This window comes from Pinus tabuliformis, chromosome 2_2 (assembly GCF_031772625.1).
Source record: "Pinus tabuliformis cultivar Carrire ecotype Pingquan chromosome 2_2, CPIR1, whole genome shotgun sequence".
Taxonomy (NCBI): Eukaryota; Viridiplantae; Streptophyta; class Pinopsida; order Pinales; family Pinaceae; genus Pinus; species Pinus tabuliformis.
In genome coordinates, this window is record NC_142300.1 from 5971218 (window position 1) to 5982925 (window position 11708).

Sequence of the window (11708 nt, forward strand, 5' to 3'; positions counted from 1 at the left end):
ATGCTTCTACATGTGATGGAAGCATTGGAGTTTCTGTTACATGTGTTTAGTTTTGGTTTCTTGTGTAGGTATTGAGGCTCTTGCTACTGTAGGTGTTGAGGCTTCTACTACATGTGATGGAGATGTTGTTTCAGGTGTCAAAGATGTTAAGGTTGTTGCTTGAGGAGTTGGAGGTGTTGGTCTCGGTGTTAATGTTAGGATAATAGGTCTAGCATGTCACTGACTTTTTATTAATATATTTCATCAGTTGCAAACTTATTGTAGAGGTTTGGAGGAGTGTTCAGAAACTACTGAATATGGTCCCATAGGTGGTAGAGGTTCTGGGTTGAATGACTAATGCTTTTGCTCAGTTTTAGCCCCAGTTGCATGGAGGATGGCTCAAGGGAGTGGTTTTAGAATCCAGTTGTTGGCAGGGCGGGTTCAAGGGAGCGATTATAGTCCTAGTGATGTTGATGACTATGCTATGGGAGAAACCAAAGATTTTCACGAGAATTTATCTACATTCCTCGCGTTGTTGAGCTATTATTTGTGTTTTAGTGACATCCTTGATCGAATTTTTTTGGTTTATGATTAGAAAATTTTGTGGAACCTCCATAAGCTAATTAAAATTGAAAATATCAAAAAGGATAATGGAGTTAGTGGTTGATAGTCAATGAGCTAAATCCAGATCAAATCAAGCATATGAACAAAATTGTTGATCTCGGTAGTTCTATGTAATTATTAAGTTGAGCACTTGATTTCATCTACATATTGGAGGAAGCTCATTGTGAGTTGGTTGATTGTCTAGTGGTTGTGTTGAGTGAGTGAGAGTATGGAGAAGAGCCTACAAGTTGCATGTGTTGTCTAGTGCATAATTTATTAAGTAGTTTGTAGTTGTAGCAGTAGTGAGATAAAATATGTTTCATTCATGATATTGTGCAGTGAGTAAGAAGATGAAGTGTTGATTGGAGTAGTGTTTGGTGAAATGGTATTAGTGCATGTGTAGTATTTCAAATTTGGATATTTCATTTTGATCGAGCTTTGATGCTATCTTGTTTCAATTCTCATGTTGAGTAAGTTTTAGGAGTCTAGTCTGGAAATATATGAAATGAGGCTCGCATTGAGGAAGTGAAGCTGTGGAGGCTTTGAGTAGATAATGACTTGGCATATCTAGTAGAAGGAAGATATTTCTCAATCCAATGGTGGTCATATAGTCCAATCATGGCTGGGCTTGATTGTGGGAGCCTTCCATGTGCAGTAGTACGTAGATCTGAGAAATAAATAATTTCCTCTCTAATAGGTTCCAACATACTATGAAAGATGTTGAGTCTTACACTCATATGAGTGAGCTCATCCATGAATAACTTGTTGAATAATTAATAAAAGAATTGAGCAGCGCAGTAGCAGCGGGGTGTTTTTTTTCTCGGTGAAGGGTTTCCACTAAACATACATGTGTTCATTGTGTGATTGAATTTTATGGTTTCATGTTTATCTTTGGTGCTCTAATCTTTGATTATGTTTTTTAGTTCATGAATTCTTAAATTTTAATTAATTGGAGAAAAAGCTTAAAAGTGCCTCACTATTGATTCACACCCCCCCCCCCTCTCTCTTGGTAGTGATCTAGTTTCCAACAATTGGTATCAGAGCAGGGCTCTCAGATGCAACCTGATCGCTAAAGAGTGGATTTTGGACATTTTAGAAATTTTTTTGAAATTTTCTAAAATGGATCAATAAGGTATTCCCATACTTCATGAAGGTAAATTTTCAACTTGGAGAGTGAATCTGGATTCGTATTTTTTATCAGTTGATGAAGATATTTTACTATCACTTAACTATGGAGTTAAAGATAAATCAAATGATTTAGCTAAAAAAATTATTTTGATTAACATTCCAAAATTTGATAGCATGCATGTGAAGCATTGTGAAACTACCAAAGAAATGTTGGATAGGTTGCAGAATTTGTATCTTGAAGGAAAATCACATTTTTCAAAAATGGAGAAAAATGCAAAGGATTATAAGTTCATTACAGTAACAAATAAATCCTCCTCACAAGAATAAGATGAGAGCTCCAGTGATTTAAAAGATGATGAGAAATCCAAGGTGAAGGTTTGAGAAGATGAGATTGAAGGGCTTATGGTAGAAAATAAAGATCAACGGAAGCTGCTGCAAACTTGTCATGAAAAGGAGTGTGCACTCAAAGAATAAATTTCAAATATGAAATTTCAATTGTAAGAAAGAATGAAGGTTGAGATTGGAATGAGGAAGCAATTCAATGAGTTGGAGGATGATTGCAAAAGTTTGAAGGTAGATTTGGATAGGCTCAAAACTAGTGCTCAAGATTCTACAAGAAAATTAAAAATTATTGGAGCACATGCAAGAAGCAACAAAAGAAGAGAAGGAGTCCAATGAAGAAAAATATGATTTGCAAGTGCTATAATTGTGGAGTTTGTGGGCACATAGCAGTAAGTTGTAGAAATGGAGGGATCTAACTCTCTCATCAAAATGAGTAGCCCAAGGGGAAGCAATCTCAAGCATGCATGCAAACGAAATCTGCATCATTAAGATATAATAGTCCCTTTTATGGTTATTGTTTCTCATGCAATGATTTTGGCCATAGGTCTATTGACTATAGGGAACATGCTAGGAATAAGAATCAGATCAATAGAAGGTATCGATTTATTCCTCAATTGGTTGGTCACATTAAATGTTTTGTGTGTGAAAATGTTGGCCACAAGGCCAAGCATCGCAAACTACCCATGTGTTACAGAAGATCCAACTAGAGAGAGGATAATATGCAAGGCCAATCACATAAGAAGAAGATTGATTAGTAGATGAAAGTTTGGAGGATAAAAGAGCAGCAAGGATCTCCCACCAAAAATTGTGGCTTGCATGGTCTCAAGGGGAGCATATGGCTTCATTATGAGTTGCATGCACATTCTTAATTGTGCAACCATATGGAAAAATGTATGAGAAGACAAATCAAAATTTTTAGAGATGCATGTGTTCAAGAGGATTTCTTGAGGTTTGAAGAATTATTTTCATTTTTTCTCGATTTCTATTCTATCCTTCTTTAGTTGGAGAAGCCATGTACATCTGTGGACTATTTTGGAGAAGATATATGTTTTCGTTTGATTCATGCTAATGATGATATGGCATCCATGCATTTGCAAGGTGTTATGAGGGATCATGCATTCAGGGAGAGAAATTGTGCTTCCAAATGGTTTTGGAATGTGTTGGAATTATGTAGGATGATTTTAATGTTGTTACCACACATTGCATGTTGGATGAGATAGTTTATCTAGAATATGCATTTTATTTCTTGTGTTTTTATTTCTAGATGAACCTTGCATGTCGTTGATATGTGTTAGATGAATGAGTCATGTGTTGTTGTTGCATGGAGAGAATATGTTGCTTCCTATAGTATGCATCTACATTGTTGAGAAATTAATAGATATATATATATATATATATATAGTGTTGCTGGAAAGATGAGATAATGAGTTAATGTTGCTGCTCATGTATTTTGGATGAATAAAACATGAAGAAGATAGTTGTTGATACTCATGATAGTTTGATGCATGCTGATGGATGCGATATTGTGTACTCATTGTGATTTATATTTTTCTGCTCTTATATGGAGTATACATGTTTTGTTGCGCGTTGATTTGCTACTTATGTCACAATGATGATATATTTCTCACCTATGTTGAGGTTTTTCATTAGTTGATGCTCATGATGTTGAGGCATGAAAAGAGATTAATGTTGTTGCTTATGATTTATAATGCTAGAACTTATGCTATTGTTGTTTCTGCTAGTATTGATGAGTTGGTTGGTGATTTCTATTGATGATGGTTGATGAGCCTCATGGATGCTTTTTGATGATGAAGATGTGTATTTTTTGTTGCCCCTATGATATACTACCATGTTGCTTCGACCATGATTTTATTTTTGATACACATGTGGAGCATGATGATTATTGTTAGTGGATGTTATGACCTTTCTGCAGGATGTTCATTGATGGGATGGTGATGGCCAAAGAGTTAAGTGGCCATGTACTAGCACATGATATTGCGAGTTCCTCTATGTTGCTCCTACTTATGGAGATCTTACATCATAGCTCATGGAGGCCTAGTGCTCGATGGATATGTGATGTATTATATTGTCATTATTGCTTCCATATGGAGCATATGTTGATGCTCATTGATGCCATGTATTCATATTATTTCATGTTTTGGGAATGCATTGATGAGAGCACCATTGTGTGTGGATGTAATAGCCATGTAATGTTATTGAATCATCTTTTAGGTTTATTTCTCATGGAGAGAACCCATGGAGTCTAGCATTTCTTGTTATTTACTATGTATGGGTCAGTGGATGTCCAAGTCATCTATTATGATGTATATCTTCTATGTAGCGCCACATATTGGGTGTACGATGTAAACTTGGGTCCATAGAATCATGGTTGGTGATAGGTGTAGATGTTTCATATGTCAATTCCATGTACTTGTCACAACTATGTATCTGCTCCATGAAGCATTATATTGTACTTCATTGTATATCATGTCCAAAGTTAGTTCGAGTCCTTCTTCATGAGGCTTGTTGCAAAAGGTAGAGTATTGGTTGCAGCTCCATTACATGCTTAGGGGGAGCATGTTTTAGTTTTCAAAGTTGGCATGGCATTGGCTAGTGGTGTTGATAGCTAGTTTCCTTATTTTCATGCTCATCTTCTAAGTGATACTTCATGGTTTGCATCAGCATGGTGTTGTGCATGATAAGGGGAGTCCTACTCTCATTCGACATTATTAGCATTGTTCTTCAGTGTTGATATGGCCCTTTTCCATTGATGTCGAAGGGGGAGATATTTTGGATTGTTGAGTCAACCTCACTTGTTGGATGGAGGTTGACATCAATTCCAAAGGGGGAGTTTGTTGGCATTGTAGTGTTGGCATTGATGTCAACAAGTTGGAGGTGATTCTTGTCATGTGTATGTGTGATGATGTGGCTGCTAACTTGGAGATGGATCCACATGGCATGATTGGATTGAGGTTCACATGTTGTGATTAGATATGTTTCTTTTGTAGGAGGTTTGAGAGATGCTCATGTTTTGTTGATGGTATATGTTGCTACTGCAAGTGTTTGGAGTACTACTACAGATATTGCATATAGTTCTACATGTGATGGAAGCATTGGAGTTCCTGATACATGTGCTTAGTTGTGGTTTCTTGTGTAGGTGTTGAGGTTGCTGCTACAGGTGATGCAGATGTTTTTCAGGTGTCAAAGATGTTGAGGTTGCTGCTTAAGGAGTTGGAGGTGTTGGTATTGGTGTTAAAATTGGAAGAATAGGTATATCATGTCACCGACTTGTTCTTAGTATATTTCATCAGTTGTAGACATATTGCAGAGGTTTGGAGGAGTGTTCATACACTAGAGAATATGGTCCCATAGGTGGCAAAGGTTCTAGGTTGAAGGACTTATGCTTTTTCTCAGTTTTAGCTCCAGTCACATGGAGGATGGGTCAAGGGAGCGGTTTTAGGCTCCATTCGATAGTAGGGTAGGCTCAAGGGAGCAGTTGTAGCCCCAGTCGCATGGATGACTTTGTTGTGGGAGTGATAAAGGATTTTGACAATAATTGGCCCACATTCCTTGCATTGTTGAGCTAATGTTTTTGTTCTGGCAACATCCATGACCATAATTTTTTAATTTATGATCGGAAAACTTCGTGGGACCTCTAGAAGTTGATTAAAGTTGAAAATATCAAAAACGCTAATGGAGTTAGTGGTTGATTGATTCAATGAGGTGAATTTGGATCAAATCAAGCATATGAATAGGATTTTCAAGCTCAGTAGTTCTATGTTATTATTGAGTTGAGAGCTTGAGTTCATTATGTATTGGAGGAATCTCATTGTGAGTTGGTTGATTGTCTAGTTGTTGTGTTGAGTGAGTGAGAACTTGGAGAGGAGCTTGCGAGCTGAATGTGTTGTCTAATTCATAATTTCTTAAGTAGTTTGCAGTTGTAGCAGCAGTGAGTTGAAGTATGTGTTGTCTGATAGGTTCCTACATGCTACAAAAAATTTCAAGTCTTTCAGCTCATAGGAGTGAGCTTATCCATGTACAATTTATTCAGCAATTTATAAAATAATTGAGCAGCACAATAGTAGTAGGGTGGTTTTTTGCTCAATGAGGGTTTTCCACCAGACATACTTGTGTCCATTGTGTGATTGATTTTTATAGTTGCATGTTTATTTTTGGTGCTCTAATCTCTGATTATGTGTTTCAATTCATGCATGCTTAAAGTTTAATTATTTGGAGAAAAAATTTAAAAGTGGATCATTGTTGATTCACCCCCTCCCCGTAGTGATCTAGTTTCTGGTGCAGCTTAATTGTTGGAGAGTGGATCTTAGGGATTTTGGTATAATTTTTGCAAATTTTCTGAAATGGATCAGCATAGTATTCCAATAAATCATGAAGGTAAATTTGCAACTTTGAGAGTGAATTTGGATTTGTAATTTTTATCAATTGATGAAGATATTTTTCTATCAGTTGAATATCGAGTTAAAGCTAAATCAAATGATTTAGCTAAAAATATTATTTTGAATAAAATTTCAAAATATGGTAGCATTCATGTGAAGCATTGTGAAACTTCCAAAGAAATGTTGGATAGGTTGTAGAATTTGTATCTTGGAAGAAAATTTCATTTTTCAGAAATGGAGAAAAATGAAAAGGATTCTACACTTATTACAGTAACAAATCAATCCTCCTCACAAGAATATCAACAGAAGCTGCTACAAATTTGTGATGAAAAAGACTGTAGACTCAAAGAAGAAATATGAAATATGAAATTTTAGTTGCAATAAGGAATGAAGGTTTAGATTGGAATTAGGAAGTAGTTCAATGAGTTGGAGGATGATTGTGAAAGTTTGAAGGCAGATTTGGAGAGGCTCAAAACTAGTGCCCAAGATTCTATAATCAAATTAAAAATTATTGGAGCACCTAGTTGCAGCAAAAGTAATGAGATCCATGAGCCATGCAAGAATCATCAAAAGAAGAGGAGGGCTCCAGAGAAGAAAAATAGAATTGGCAAGTGTTATAATTGTGGAGTTCATGGACACATAACAGCAAGTTGCAGAAATGGAGAGATCAAACAAGATATTCCTCAATTCCTTGGTCACATTAGATGTTTTGTGTGTGAAAATGTTGGACATAAGGCCAAGGATTGAAAACTGTCGATGTGTTACAGAAGATCCAACCAGAGAGAGGATAATATGCAAGGCCAACCACATAAGAAGAAGAAATATCAACATATGAAAGTTTTGAGGAGAAAAGAGCAGCAAGGGTCTCCCACCAAAAATTGAGGCTTGCATGGTCTGAGGGGGAGCATATGGTTGCATTATGAGTTGCATGCAAATTCTTAATTGTGCAGCCATATGGAAAAATGTATGAGAAGACAAATCTGGATTTTTAGAGATGCATATGTTCAGGGGGGGTTCTTGAGGTTTGAAGCGTTATTTTCATTTTTTTCTCTATTTCTATTGTAGTTTGTTTCAGTTGGAGTAGCTATGTACATCTCTTGACTATTTTGGAGTAGCTATATGTTTTGGTTTTATTGATGCTAATGATGGTATGGCAATCATGCATTGTCAAGGTGTGATTAGGGATCACACATTCAGGGGGAGAATTTGTGCTTCCAAATGGTTTTGGAATGTGTTGGCATTATGTAGGATGATTTTATTACTGCTACCAGCATTATGTAGGATGATTTTATTACTGCTACCACACATTGCATGTTGGATAAGATAGTTTATCTAGATTATGCATTTTATTGCTTATGTTATTATTTCTAGATAAACCATGCATGTTGTTGATATGTGTTAGATGGATGCGTCATATGTTGTTGTTACATCGAGAGAATATGTTGCTACCTTTAGTATGTATTTACATGGTTGAGATATGATGATATATATATGGTTGCTCATGTGGTGTTGGATAGATGAGATAATGAGTTAATGTTGTTGCTTATGTGTTTTTGAATGGATCAAACACAAGAAAGATAGTTGTTGTTGCTCATGGTAGATTAATGCATGTTGATGGATGAGATATTGTGTACTCATGATGATTTATATTTTGTTACTCATACATGGAGTATACATGTTTTGTTTCTCACTGATCTATTGCTTATGCCTCATTGATGATATGTTGCTCACCTATGATGAGGTTATGTATTAGTTAATTCTCATGATGTTGAGGAATGAAGAGAGATTAATATAGTTGCTTATGATTTATAATGCTAGATCTTATGCTATTGTTTTTATTGCTAGTATTGTTAAGCCACTCGTGATTTGTATTGATAATGATTGATGAGAGTCATGGATGCTCTGTGATGATGAATATGTGTATTTGTTGTTTCCCTTATGATATATTGCGATTTTTTTGCTACCATGATTTTGTTGTTGATACAGATGTGGAGCATGATGATGGTTGTTAGTGGATGTTATAATCTTGTTGCGGGATGTTCATTGATGGGATGGTGATGGCCAAAGAGTTGAGTTTCCATGTACTACCACATGATAACTCTAGTTCCTATGTGTTACTGCTACTTATGGGAAGCTTATGTCGTAGCCCATGGAGGCCTAGTGCTCGATGGATATGCCATGCATTATATTGTCATTACTGCTGCCATATGGAGCATTTGTTGATGCGCATTGATGATATGTACTCATATTATTTCATGTTTTGGGCGTGTATTGATGAGAGGACAATTTTGTGTGGATGTAAAATCTAGGTAATGTTATTGTATAATCTTTTGGGTGTATTTCTCATGGAGAGACCCATGGAGTCTAGCATGTCTGGGTCAATGGATGTCAAAGTAATGTATTATGATGTATATCTTTTATGTAGCACCACATATTAAATGCATGATGTAAACTTGGTTCCATAGAATCATGGTTGGTGATAAGTGTACATGAATCATGTGTCAGTTCCATGTACTTGTCACAACTATGTGTATGGTCCATGAAGAGTTATATTGAACTTCATTGTATATCATGTCCAAATTTAGTTAGAGTCATGGTTCATGAGGAGTAGTCTCTTGCACTTGGCAAGGAGGCTTATTGTAGCAGGTTGAGTATTGATTGCAGCTCCATTACATGCTTATTGGAAGAATGTTTGAGTCTTCCAAGTTGGCATGGAATTGTCTAGTGGTGTTGGTAGGTGGTTTCCTTGTTTTCATGCTTATATTCGAGGAGATACTTCATGGGTTGCATCATCATGGTGTTGTGAATGATAGGGGGATTATTAATCTCATTCAACATTATTGGCATTGTTCTTTAGTGTCGATATGGCCCTTTTCCAATGTTGTCAAAGGGGGAGAGATTTTGGATTGTTGAGTCAGCCACTCTTGTTGGATGGAGGTTGACATCAATGCCAAAGGGTGAGTTTGTTGGAATTGTAGTGTTGGCATTGATGTTAGCTGGTTGGAGGTGCTTATTATCATGTGTATGTGTGATGGATGATTCGTTTGATGATCTTGTATAGTTGGCATTGATTTCAACTTAGTTATGACACAACCTCGTGGAGATAATGTTCTGGTTGCTAACTTGGAGGTTGATCCACATGTGATGAATTGATTGAGGGTGACATGTTGTGATTGGAGATGTTGCTGCTGTAGGAGGTTGGAGAGCTACTCATGTTGTGTTGATGGTAGATGTTGTTGTTGCAGGTGTTTGGAGTGTTGCTTCATGCATTACATATGCTTCTACATGTGATGGAAGCATTAGAGTTGTTACTACATGTGCTTATTTATCGCTGCTTGTGTAGGTGTTGAGGCTACTGCTACAGGTGATGGATATGTTATTGCAGGTGGCAGAGATGTTGAGGTTTCTACATGAGGATCTAGAGGTGTTGGTCTTGCTGTTGAAGTTAGAAGAATAGGTCTAGCATGTCACTGACTTGTTCTTCATCTATTTCATCTATTGTGGACTTGCTGTAGAGGTTTGGAGGATTGTTCAGACACTGTAGAAGGTTGTTCCACAAGTGGTAGAGGTCTTAGGTTGAAGGAATTATTATTTTGATCATTTTTGGCCCCATTCACATGGAGGATGGGTAAAGGGAGCAGTTTTAGGCTCCAATTGCTGGCAAGGAAGGCTCAAGGGAGTGGTTATATCCCCAATCACATCGATGATTGTGTTATGTGAGCAATCAATAATTTTTACAAGAATTTCTCTGCATTCTTCACGTTGTTGAGCTATTTTTTAAGTTTTGGTGACATCATTGATTGAAATGTTTTAGTTAATGATTGGAAAATTTTGTGGGACCTCTAGAAGCATATTAAAGTTGAAAATATAAAAAAGGCTAATGGAGTTAGTGGTTGGTTGAGTCAATGAGATGAATCTAGATCAAATCAAGCATATGAACAAACTTGTTGAGCTCAGTAGTTCTATGTAATTATTTAGTTTAGCTCTTGAGTTCATATACTATTAGAGGAAGATAATTTTGAGTTGGTTGACTGTCTAGTGGTTGTGTTGAGTGAGTGAGAGATTGGAGAAGAACCTGCAAGATGCATGTGTTTTCTAGTGCATAATTTCTTAAGCAGTTTTTCATTGTAGTGGTAGTGAGATGAAGTATGTTTCAGTCATGATATTGTGTAGTGAGTGAGAACATGAAGTGTTGATTGGAGTAGTGTTTGGTGAGATGGTATTGTTTCATGTGTAGTATTTGTAGTTTGGAGATTTCATATTGATTGATATTTGATGCGATGTTGCTACAGTGGTCATGTTGAGCATGTTTTAGGAATCCAACCTGAAAATATATGAAATGAGGCTCGCGTGGAGGAAGTGAAGGGGTGGAGCCTTTGAGTAGGAAGTGACTTGGAGGATTCAGTATAAGGAAGATATTTCTCAATCCAATGTTGGTTGGATAGTCCAGTGGTCATTGGACAAGGATCAACTGATCATGGGAGCCTTCAATAGATGCTAGTCCATATATCTGAGAGAGAAATAATTTCCTGTCTGATAGGTTCCAACATACTGTCAAAGAATTCAAGTGTTCAGGCTCATAAGAGTGATATTATCCATGTAAAATTTGTTCAACAATTAATAAAATAATTGAGTAGTGTAGCAACAACATGGTGGTTTTTTCTTGGTGAAGGGTTTTCCACTAGACATACTTGTGTTCATTGTGTGATTGCTTTTTATGGTTATGTTTATTTTTGGTGCTCTAATCTTTGATTATGTGTTTCAGTTCATGCATGCTTAAAATTTAATTAATTGGAGAAAAATTTTAAAAGTGCCTCACTATTGATTCATCCCTCCCCTCGGTACTGATCTTGTTTCCAACAATTGGTATCATAGTGGGGATCTCAGATATAGCTTGATCATTGGAGAGTGGAGCTTAGATATTTTGGCAGAATTCTTGCAATTTTTTTAAAATTGATCAGCAAGGTATTCCAATATGTCATGGAGCTAAATTTGCAACTTGGAGAGTGAATCTAGATTTGTATTTTTTATCAGTTGATGAAGATATTTTGCTATCAGTTGAATATGGAGATAAAGGTAAATCAAATGATATAGCTTTAAAAATATTATTTTGAATAAAATTTCAAAAGTTGATAGCATTTATGTGAAGCATTGTGAAACTTCCAAATAAATGTTGGATAGGTTGCAAAATTTGTATCTTCGAGGAAAATTGCATTTTTTAGAAATGGAGAAAAATGAAAAGGATTCTATGTTTGTTGT